This window comes from Juglans regia, chromosome 13, assembly GCF_001411555.2.
Source record: "Juglans regia cultivar Chandler chromosome 13, Walnut 2.0, whole genome shotgun sequence".
Taxonomy (NCBI): domain Eukaryota; kingdom Viridiplantae; phylum Streptophyta; class Magnoliopsida; order Fagales; family Juglandaceae; genus Juglans; species Juglans regia.
In genome coordinates this window covers 28,458,051-28,470,714 of record NC_049913.1, presented here as the reverse complement: position 1 = coordinate 28,470,714, position 12,664 = coordinate 28,458,051, and the positions used below count along the sequence as shown (strand labels likewise).

General features: G+C 30.6%; 1 long non-coding RNA gene across 1 annotated transcript; it reads right to left on the bottom strand.

Moving 5' to 3' along the window:
- Window positions 1-1,349: 1,349 nt before the first annotated feature.
- LOC109003964 lies at window positions 1,350-11,844 on the bottom strand. The gene is made up of 3 exons (XR_001998204.1): window positions 11,683-11,844; window positions 8,168-8,302; window positions 1,350-1,827 (listed from the first exon to the last, which is right to left on the bottom strand). It is a non-coding gene; the product is annotated as an uncharacterized LOC109003964 (long non-coding RNA).
- Window positions 11,845-12,664: the final 820 nt, after the last annotated feature.

Genomic DNA, 12,664 nt, shown 5'->3' with positions numbered 1-12,664 from the left:
TTTTTTTTCATGTAAATTTTATATTTTATTTATTTTTTTTAAATAATTACACGACGATTGTACAATTCATAATTGTAAATATCTTTTTTCTTAAAAATCAACCGATTGATAACAGATTTTTAGTTTCACGTACACTAAGAAATATAGGACCGTCTTTTTATATTTATTTATTTATATTTTATTTTTATAAAAGGGATAGGATTTGAATCCAGATTTTTCATTTGGATTTCGATTGGTAATCAACTTGTTCGGGATATTTGTTGAGGTTCCCGGCCGTACCATTGTGTTTACCTTCTTTAATTAGTTTAATAAGATTATTCTCTTACCCGTTAAAAAGATAAAAAAAGGTTATTGTTATGTCATGTATATGTTATTCTCATAATTAAATACTGATTATTTTGAAAACTCTTCCAGAATGTTGAACCTAAACAATTTTGAAATCCTTACTGAAAATCTAAACGCGACATGAACAAACAACAATATTACAACTTTATTTTATTCACCACCAAATCTTTCCCCTTCCAAACATATAATAGTACCTTTTAAAAAAATGATATTTACATTTTTAGAGTGTACATTTCCCGCATACACTATAACACAAATTGTCTTTTATGACAGAGGAAACCGTTACCTAAAATAACCAATACGTCATTAAAGATATTTGGTGACGGTTTAAAACCGTCACCACGACCGTTATGTAATGTGCGTCACAAAAAATAATTGGTGACAGTTTACTGTTGAACCATCATTAAAAATATTTTTAGTAACGGTTGGAGATGTTCCGTTTGATATAACGTTCGAACGTTCCCTTTTTCTATGATGGTTAAGATTTGTCACAGAAAGTCACGTTCGAACATCCAATCTAACTTTCGAACATAAACCCAACCGATTGATGTTCAAATGTTAAAAGTTGACGTTTGTTGATTATAGTTCGAAAGAATCATATTTAAGCTCGAACATTTATATATTTGAACATTAACTACAATATACGTTCGAATATCCGTTCTAATGTTAACGGACCATTGTTTAAACGTAACAGGTATAACGTTCGGACATTAGTTCAAATGTTAACGAAGAAGCGTTCGAATGGAAGTGGTACGTTCGGATGTTTGTTTGAACGTTAATCATTTAAACATTTGAACATTTTGTTCGTTTAAGAGTGAGTACGTTCAAACGTTGAGTTTGATGTTCGAACGTTATATTACAATTCTATGTAATTGTGTTCGAACGTTAGTTTGAATGTGAACTAATATTCGAATGGCTTTTATTCACATTTGAATGTGCAGATCAGAAATACTAATTTCATAAAATTAAAAAACATAGCAAGTGTAACATATTACACACCATCAATTAACAACTAACAATGTCTTATAAAATTTCAAAATTAAATATTAAAATAAGTTATATACACTAATAAAATTAATAAAATTCATTTCTTATTCTTTTCTCACCCACCGCGATTTTGTTGCAACAACATAACACGCTCAATTTGCATCATCATCTCCCGTTGCACTTGTTCTTAGACTTCACTGCGCACTCTTTCCTCCTGGTCTCTTTGTTCGTCCTGCAAACGCGTATCTAAATGAAATTGTCGCTCTAAGAGAGACTCTAGCTTTTGCTGTCTCGACCTCATATACTCTTTCTCGCGCCGTGCAGATTCTAAATTTTTGATAAAATTATTAATTTATGAAATGATGAGGTTGAGAAGGGTGAGCATCTATGCTTGAAAGATCGTCCCAAATCTCTTGCCATACTAGAATGCGGCCCAAGCACTTGCGTGAATATGGCTATGTCTCTAAGAGAGGATTCCCTAGAACCTGACTGCATCTTCATTATTTTTTTATGCAATTTCAAAGAAAACACACAATAAGTAACGTATTAAAAGAAATACAAATAAAAAATTAAGTATTCACATGTTGCATAATTTATTTAACAAAATTAACTCCGCTTATGTAATTATCTGCAGCGGCACGATCCATCTACTCACTACGCTCATTAGTGTGAGCAACAACATAGACATGAATAAGGAAAAAGTTTTCAGGGTCATCATGTTTCTAACAAAGCGACATTAGCAATTTTAAAAAGATAATGTTAGTATTTAAATAAAAGAAGATAAAAAAAATAAATGAATTCTATAATTTTTTAATTACCATTTTTTTAACAAGATGGTGGAATGACCTTGAACCAGCACGATGGTGGACAGTCGGAGTGCGCTCATGGCCAAATGTTCTGAATGAGATTAAGGAGCGCATTCAAAGTCGTGTACTGGTGAGTTTACTTTGAGAGTATATTTTTTTTCACATAGATTAGTATATCATATTTTTGACCTAATTTACTTATTAGGATGAATTAGACCTCGACTTTGGCTATAGCGAGGATTTGAGAACTGTGAATTAGTTGATGGCTACACTATTCCGACGTCACAAGGGATGATGTCATGACCACTTTAAGAAGTTTGAGACGTTGGAAGAGGCTACACAGTCCCCTTTCCAGCAGATGAAGTTAGACAATTGAAGAAAGTGTTATGATATTTTTGCATCTTTAGATTATCAGGTATTATATATTTATATCCTTTAATTATTTACATTTATATTCGTTCTATATATTATATGTATATATATTACAATTAACATTCTTAGTTAATTTTGTAACACTTATGTTCTACAAATGCACAACATCTCTATTCAAGGGGAGCAACTTGAGTGTACCGAGGTCAACAAACAAGTTAATACCCTCTCCATCTTCCTGATAGGTCTCTACAACAGAAGTGTCATCTTCATATCCATTATTTTCATAATTTGCACTCGTTTCTGCTTCATATATATTTCGAGAGACAAATTTTTGTACGACTCACCAAGTAATCCTTAACTGGGTGCCTCATATATGCGTCATCATTAACTCTTTTCTCCTCGTGACACCTTATATCGTGAGCTGTTTTCTTATACATATATAGTGTTTGTAACCTAGATCTCAAGGAAAAATATTGTAACACCTTAACCGACAAGTTTTTCTTACCCTTCCACCTCACCTCTCTGCATACAGAACATGCTTGTTTCTCCTCGTTCTCCTCGCAGAACAAAACACAATCATTCTTACATGCATGTATAGACTTGTACTCAAACTCTAATGCATTTCTCAACTGTTTTGCTTCATAAAAGTTTTTCAGCAATACAAACCATTCGAGAAGCATCTCGTTAAATAAGTTCAATACTATGTTTATTGTTTTTGTTGACATCCCACACAATGACTTAATGTGAAGCAACTGCACAATAAATGACATTTTGAAATGTTTTGTACAACCTGGATAAAGCTCGTGTTTTGCACTTCTCACATTGCAACGAAATTTTCAAAATCGATCCCTCGGCCACTTGAGGCATTGTCGTCAACCTCATCCATAAACATCTCAGCTCCAATGTCACCCAACATCTCCTCCATCTCATATTGTTCATAATCATCATCCATGTGCCGCAAATAATTCGGATGACCGAACAATACATTCACAGACTGTTCATACGGTTTACCATGCAGTATCCATAGGGTATACCCCAGATCTATACCATTCACAAATATGACTTTCAACTTCATCCAACTCTATTGCACACACATTTTTACACCCTCGATATGGACACTTAATGTAACCACGACTATAACTAGAGGCCCGAGCAAAATCAATGAAGGTTCTTACTCTACGGGCATAGGGTACGTAATCCTTTCCAAGTCCATTGTCTAGACGCATCCAACTTTTGTCTATTTATAATCAACCTAAAATTTACAATTAAAGAGCTTATCAATACAACATTAATGAAAAAAAATATAATGAACAACTAATCATTAAATTGCATATGAATATTAATTTAATAAAGTGAGACATTATGAACAACATGATTTTATAAAAATAATATCAAATTATTTAATATTAATTAGATTAATATTAATAGAAATTAAATATTTCACAACATGTGATAAATTTCTATATTAATTTAATTATACTATAATATATATTCTCGTTAAAATTTAATAGAACTACAATATGAAATAAAAATAATGATTCACAAATATTACTAAATTTAATTATACCGTTCGAACAACTAAAATAGTGTTTGAACGGTATGCAAACCTGTTTGACTCATATAGTTCAAACATATAATACATACCGTTCGAATAGTTAATTAATAAACTTGTTTGGTTCATGCCGTTCGAACGCCCTACCCAGCGTTCAAACGGTATGCGAATGGAACTTAGTGATGACGTTGAGTCGACTCAGCCATTGAAATCCATGGAATCCTTCTCTTCCATGGATTTTTTAACAAAGTAATATAAAGAGACTTAAATAAACTTTCCTACAATGGATTTAAGCAAATCTACGGTGAGTGTTGATGGATAAATTATTTCATCCTAATTTAAACAAATGATCCATAAAAAACCTAAATTTAAATGGTAAAATGGTTAGGAAAATAGCATACCAGTGCTTAGAGGACGAGGCTTCGATTGGGTACTGTTCGCGACGGCGATGGACGATTATGTTGGAGAAAACGACGTTTTGTGAGTGGTTTGGTGTCCGTGAAGATGACCGTCCGCGACAACTTATATATGCAAGACTATTCGAACGGTTAAATACGTTTGAATGGTTTACTTCAATACATTTAAATACTATACTAGTATTTTAACATATTATATTTTAGTTATAGTCTAATTAGATGTAACGCCCCAATGGAAGGTCCAAACCGCATGGCCTATATTTCAAAATGACTAGTTAATGATGCAATTGGAGCCCCATTGAAACTTTATAAAGAGCAAGAACTTATCTTTCCCAATCAATGTGGGATTCCATACACTACCTACCATTATCCATATCATATGGGTTTCACAATTTACCCTCTAAAATTCCCAACGTCCTTGTCGTGCTTGTTCATTGTAGGTGGCATGACTCAAGTCCCACATTTCTAGTTGGGATATGCTCTGATACCATTCGTAACGCCCAAATGGAAGACCCAAACCACATGGCTTATTCTCCAAAAAGACTAGTCAATGATGCAATTGGAGCCCCACTGAAATCTTATAAAGAGCAAGAATTTATCTTTCCTAAGCAATATGGGATCTCATACACTACCTACCCTTATCCATATCATATGGGTTATCACATTAGATGACACTATATATGATACTATATATATGTTATCTATAGTATAATATATTAACATATTATATTTTAGTTATGGTCTAATTAGATGACACTATATATGCTAGTACTATAGATGACGTTATATATGATACTATATATATGTTATATCTTATCTAATATATTAACATAATATATTTTAGATATAATCTAATTAGATAACACTATATATGATACTATATATATTTTATCTGTAGTCTAATATATTAACATATTATATTTTAGTTATAATCTAATTAAATGACACTATAGATGCTAGTACTATAGATGACACTATATATGATACTATATATATGTTATATATAGTCTAATATATTAACATAATATATTTTAGTTATAGTCCAATTAGATGACACTATACATGATACTATATATATGTTATCTATAGTCTAATATATTAACATATTATATTTTAGTTATAGTCTAATTAGATAACATTATATATGCTAGTACTATAGATGACACTATATATATATGATACTATATATATGTTATATATGGTCCAATATATTAACATAATATATTTTAGTTATAGTTCAATTAGAAGACACTATATATGTTAGTACTATAGATGAGACAATATGTTGATACTATATATATGTTATAATTTAATTAGTATGATATTATATATTCATATATACTTCACTATAATATAATATATAATATGCTCGATTATATATTATAATATGATATTATTATGTTACTAAACTATAGTATCATCTAACATGTCTATATCTATTAATGTTGTTCTTTTATTTAAAGGTATAGTGTAAAAAAAATATTATGAAACATTTACTAAGCCGTTCGAACTGTTAATAATAAACGTTCGAATGTTTATGAACCAGAGCGAGAATGCATCCATTACCGTTTGAACATAACTTTTCCCGTTCAACGCTTATACCGTTCGATTTGCCCCTTTAACGTTTGAACGAAAAGCTAAATTTATACCATTCGAACGAGTGTATAATTTATTTTTGTTCGAATGTATTTTGCAATCGTTCAAACAAACTAATCTAGTTCGAATGTAAAATTGTAACCGTTCGAACGATATTATGGGGATGAATTTCAACCATGACAAAAGAAAATCCCTATTCGAATGTGTTCGAACAGTTTCCTTCAAATTAGTCCTAAAATATAGTTTTTGGGACAAAATGGTGATTTTCGTCCCAAAATATCTTTTAGCACAATATTGTTGGAACGAGCTCAGGATGAATTTTTTTCGTCTCAAAATATATTTTGAGATGAAATGACTACAATTTGGGACAAAAAATTTCATCCCTAAAGAGCGTTTCTGTTGTAGTGGCTACCTGTTAAAATCATCTCACTTGAAACAAAAACTGTAGTACTCTAGAAGGCCATAAAGAAAAAAACAAATCAAATAAACCAAACCAAATTATAAAATTGATGAAACTATATAAGCTAGCCCAAGGACTTGATTTCCAAACGAATCTTTCCTTCCCAAGTGATCCTAAAGAATCTGAGAATATTTGAAAAAAAAAATGAAGATATCTTTGCACCTTTAAATATCATCAATACTGGCCGTATATATGTCTCTTTATTTCTAAGAACAATTGATAATAAAAAAATACAGCTTTTTTAGCCAAAAATAGCACTAAAATGTAGGAAAAATGAAACAAACAAAAAGATGTAAAATGAGATTTTGAATTACATGATTTCTTTTTTTGAAAAGCACAAACCGATCGACTTTTGCAAAATCTGTATGTTTTAATTGTCCAATTTTTATCCCGTCTTTAATTTGCGACTTGATTGCAAACTCAAACTCTCTAAACTCTGATTTTTATGTATTCCAATAGATATCTAAGATGGAATTCCATCCGATTGAGTAATTAAAGTAATTACAGATACAAAGGGATACAAAGTAATTACATAAAAGAGAACTCACAAATTAACTTGGCTAGTTAATTTATATGACCCGTTAAATCTACTTTACGATAAAAATAATTTTATAATTTAATGTAACACATCAAATCACGTTAGTTTATGAGTTTATTTTTGTATAATATTTCCTTTGTAGCTAAAGTATTTTTCTATTTGTATTCTTTGTTCAATAATGCTTATAATTATTTTGAAAAACATAACTTAGTGATCATAAGGCGTCGAGCTTGATTTGTATTCAAATAAAAATAAAATGAATATGGTTTGAGCACTCACTATTCACTTGATCTCGACTCGTTTGTACATCATTTTCAATTTGTACACATAATTTAAAGCCCGATCGACCCCTCATTTTCTTGTTATTCAAAAGACAACACACATTATTTGCCTTAAATAATGCAATATATAGCTCCTACTTACATATGTGTAAAGTTTCTCTGTTACGAGTACTCCACCCAATACACCAAGTCGTGTGTTTGCATGTATATCTCATTCTCTAAGTGGGTAGCTTTCATTAGACACTTAACTCTTTCAAACCAAAATTGATGTTATTGTACTGAAGCTGGGAAAGCATCTTTAATTTTCTCCATCTTATCTTCAGTACTACTGGTTCTTATGAATGGATCATAAAAATCTCATATATATATATGAAATAAAAATAACGATTCATTAAAATTACTAAATTTAATTATACCGTTCGAACGCCTAAAATAGTGTTTGAATGGTATGCAAACCTGTTTGGCTCATATAGTTCAAGCGTATAATACATACTGTTCGAACGCTTAAAACATTTTTCGAATAGTTAATTAATAAACTTGTTTGGTTCGTGCCGTTCAAACGCCCTACCTAGCGTTCAAAAGGTATGCGAATGGAACTTAGTGATGACGCTGAGTTGACTCAGTCATTGAAATCCATGGAATCCTTCTATTCCTTGGAGTTTTTAACAAAGTAATATAAAAAGACTTAAATAAACTTTTCTACAATGGATTTAAGCAAATCTATGGTGAGTATTGATGGATAAATTATTTTATCTTAATTTAAACAAATAATCCATAAAAATCCTAAATTTAAATGGTTAGAAAAATAGCATACCGGTGCTTAGAGGAAGAGGCTTCGATTGGGTACTATTCCCGACGGCGATGGACGATTATGTTGGAGAAAACTAAGTTTTGTGAGTGGTTTGGCGTCCGTGAAGATGACCATCCGCGGCAACTTATATATGCAAGACTGTTCAAATGGTTAAATACGTTTGAATGGTTTACTTCAATACATTTAAATACTATACTAGTATTTTAACATATTATATTTTAGTTATAGTCTAATTAGATGTAACGCTCCAATAGAAAGCCCAAACCACATGACCTATACTCTAAAATGACTAGTCAATGATGCAATTGGAGCCTCATTGAAACTTTATAAAGAGCAAGAACTTATCTTTCCCAAGCAATGTGAGATTCCATACACCACCTACCATTATCCATATCATATAGGTTTCACAATTTACCCTCTTAAATTTCGACGTCCTTATCGTGCTTGTTCATTGTAGGTGGCACGGCTCAAGTCCGACATTTCTGGTTGGGAAAAGCTCTGATATCATTTGTAACGACCCAATGGAAGAGCCAAACCACATGGCCTATTCTTCAAAAGGTCTTGTCAATGATGCAATTGGAGCCCCATTGAAATCTTATAAAGAGCAAGAATTTATCTTTCCTAAGCAATGTGGGATCTCATACATCCCCTACCATTATCCATATCATATGGGTTATCACATTAGATGACACTATATATGATACTATATATATGTTATCTATAGATATATGTTATCTATAGTATAATATATTAACATATTATATTTTAGTTATGGTCTAATTAGATGACACTATATATGCTAGTACTATAGATGACGTTATATATGATACTATATATATGTTATATATTATCTAATATATTAACATAATATATTTTAGATATAATCTAATTAGATGACACTATATATGATACTATATATATTTTATCTGTAGTCAAATATATTAACATATTATATTTTGATAACATTATATATGCTAGTACTATAGATGACACTATATATATATGATACTATATATATGTTATATGTAATCTAATATATTAACATAATATATTTTAGTTATAGTCCAATTAGATGACACTATATATGTTAGTACTATAGATGAGACGATATGTTGATACTATATATATGTTATAATTTAATTAGTATGATATTATATATTCATATATACTTCACTATAATATAATATATAATATGCTCGATTATATACTATAATATGATATTATTATGTTACTAAACTATAGTATCATCTAATATGTCTATATCTATTAATGTTGTTCTTTTATTTAAAGGTATAGTGTAAAAAAAATATTATTAAACATTTACCAAGCCATTCGAACTGTTAATAAAACACATTGGAACGTTTATGAACCAGAGTGAGAATGCATCCATTACCATTCGAACATAACATTTCCCTTTCAACGCTTATACCGTTCGATCTGCCCCTTTAACGTTTGAACGGAAAGCTAAATTTATACCATTCGAACGAGTGTATAATTTATTTTTGTTTGAATGTATTTTGCAATCGTTCAAACAAATTAATCTAGTTCGAACGTAAAATTGTAACCGTTGGAACGATATTTCTGGGACGAATTTCAACCGTGACAAAAGAAAATTCCTGTTCGAATGTGTTCGAACAGTTTCCTACAAATTAGTCCTAAAAGATAGTTTTTGGGACAAAATGGTGATTTTCGTCCCAAAATATCTTTTGGGACCATATTGTAGGAACGAGCTCAAGACAAATTTTTTTCGTCCCAAAATACATTTTCAGATGAAATGACTATAATTTGGGACGAAAAATTTCATCCCTAAAGAGCGTTTCTGTTGTAGTGGCTACCTGTTAAAATCATCTCACTTGAAACAAAAGATGTAGTACTCTAGAGGCCATAAAGAAAAAAAACAAATCAAATAAACCAAACCAAATTATAAAATTGATGAAACTATATAAGCTTGCCCAAGGACTTGATTTTCAAACGAATCTTTCCTTCCCAAGTGATCCTAAAGAATCTAAGAATATTTGGAAAAAAAAAATGAAGATATCTTTGCACCTTTAAATATCATCAATACTGGCCGTATATATGTCTCTTTATTTCTAAGAACAATTGACAACAAAAAAATACAGCTTTTTTAGCCAAAAATAGCACTATAATGCAGGAAAAATGGAACAAACAAAAAGATGTAAAATGAGATTTTGAATTACTTGATTTCTTTTTTTGAAAAGCACAAACCGATCGACTTTTGCAAAATCTGTATGTTTTAATTGTCCAATTTTTGTCTCGTCTTTAATTTGCGACTTGATTGCAAACTCAAACTCTCTAAACTCTGATTTTAATGTACTGCAATAGATATCTAAGATGGAATTCCGTCCGATTGAGTAATTAAAGTAATTACAGATACAAAGGGATACAAAGTAATTACATAAAAGTGAACTCACAAATTGACTTGGCTAGTTAATTTATATGACCCGTTAAATCTACTTTACGATAAAAATAACTTTATAATTTGATGTAACACATCAAATTACGTTAGTTTGTGAGTTTATTTTTATATAATATTTCCTTTATAGCTAAAGTATTTTTCTATTTGTAATCTTTGTTCAATAATGCTTATAATTATTTTGAAAAACATAACTTAGTGATCATAAGGCGTCGAGCTTGATTTGTATTCAAATAAAAAAAAAATGAATATGGTTTGAGCACTCACTATTCACTTGATCTCGACTCGTTTGTACATCATTTTCAATTTGTACATATAATTTAAAGCCCGATCGACCCCTCATTATCTTGTTATTCAAAAGACAACCACACATTATTTTCCTTAAATAATGCAATATATAGCTCCTACTTACATAAGTGTAAAGTTTCTCTATTATGAGCACTCCACCCAATACACCAAGTCGTGTGTTTGCATGTATATCTCATTCTCTAAGTGGGTAGCTTTCATTAGACACTTAACTCTTTCAAACCAAAATTGATGTTATTGTACTGAAGCTGGGAAAGCATCTTTAATTTTCTCCATCTTATCTTCAGTACTACTGGTTCTTATGAATGGATCATAAAAATCTCATATATATATATGAAATAAAAATAACGATTCATTAAAATTACTAAATTTAATTATTCCGTTCGAACGCCTAAAATAGTGTTTGAATGGTATGCAAACCTGTTTGGCTCATATAGTTCAAGCGTATAATACATACCGTTCGAACGCTTAAAACATTGTTCGAATAGTTAATTAATAAACTTGTTTGGTTCGTGCCGTTCGAACGTCCTACCCAACGTTCAAACGGTATGCGAATGGAACTTTGTGATGACACTGAGTCGACTCAGTCATTGAAATCCATGGAATCCTTCTATTCCATGGATTTTTTAACAAAGTAATATAAAGAGACTTAAATAAACTTTTCTACAATGGATTTAAGCAAATCTATGGTGAGTATTGATGGATAAATTATTTTATCCTAATTTAAACAAATAATCCATAAAAAACCTAAATTTAAATGGTTAGAAAAATAGCATACCGGTGCTTAGAGGAAGAGGCTTCGATTGGGTACTATTCTCGACGGCGATGGACGATTATGTTGGAGAAAACTACGATTTGTGAGTGGTTTGGCGTCCGTGAAGATGACCGTCCGCGGCAACTTATATATGCAAGACTGTTCGAACGGTTAAATACGTTTGAATGGTTTACTTCAATACATTTAAATACTATACTAGTATTTTAACATATTATATTTTAGTTATAGTCCTAAAAGATAGTTTTTGGGACAAAATGGTGATTTTCGTCCCAAAATATCTTTTAGGACCATATTGTTGGAACGAGCTCAGGACGAATTTTTTTCGTCTCAAAATATATTTTGAGATGAAATTTTTCGTCCCAAATTATAGTAATTTCATCCCTAAAGAGCGTTTCTGTTGTAGTGGCTACCTGTTAAAATCATCTCACTTGAAACAAAAACTGTAGTACTCTAGAGGCCATAAAGAAAGAAACAAATCAAATAAACCAAACCAAATTATAAAATTGATGAAACTATATAAGCTAGCCCAAGGACTTGATTTTCAAACGAATCTTTCCTTCCCAAGTGATCCTAAAGAATCTGAGAATATTTGGAAAAAAAAAATGAAGATATCTTTGCACCTTTAAATGTCATCAATACTGGCCGTATATATGTCTCTTTATTTCTAAGAACAATTGATAACAAAAAAATACAGCTTTTTTAGCCAAAAATAGCACTAAAATGCAAGAAAAATGGAACAAACCAAAAGATGTAAAATGAGATTTTGAATTACATGATTTCTTTTTTTGAAAAGCACAAACCGATCGACTTTTGCAAAATTTGTATGTTTTAATTGTCCAATTTTTATCCCGTCTTGAATTGGCGACTTGATTGCAAACTCAAACTCTCTAAACTCTGATTTTTATGTACTGCAATAGATATCTAAGATGGAATTCCGTCCGATTGAGTAATTAAAGTAATTACAGATACAAAAGGATACAAAGTA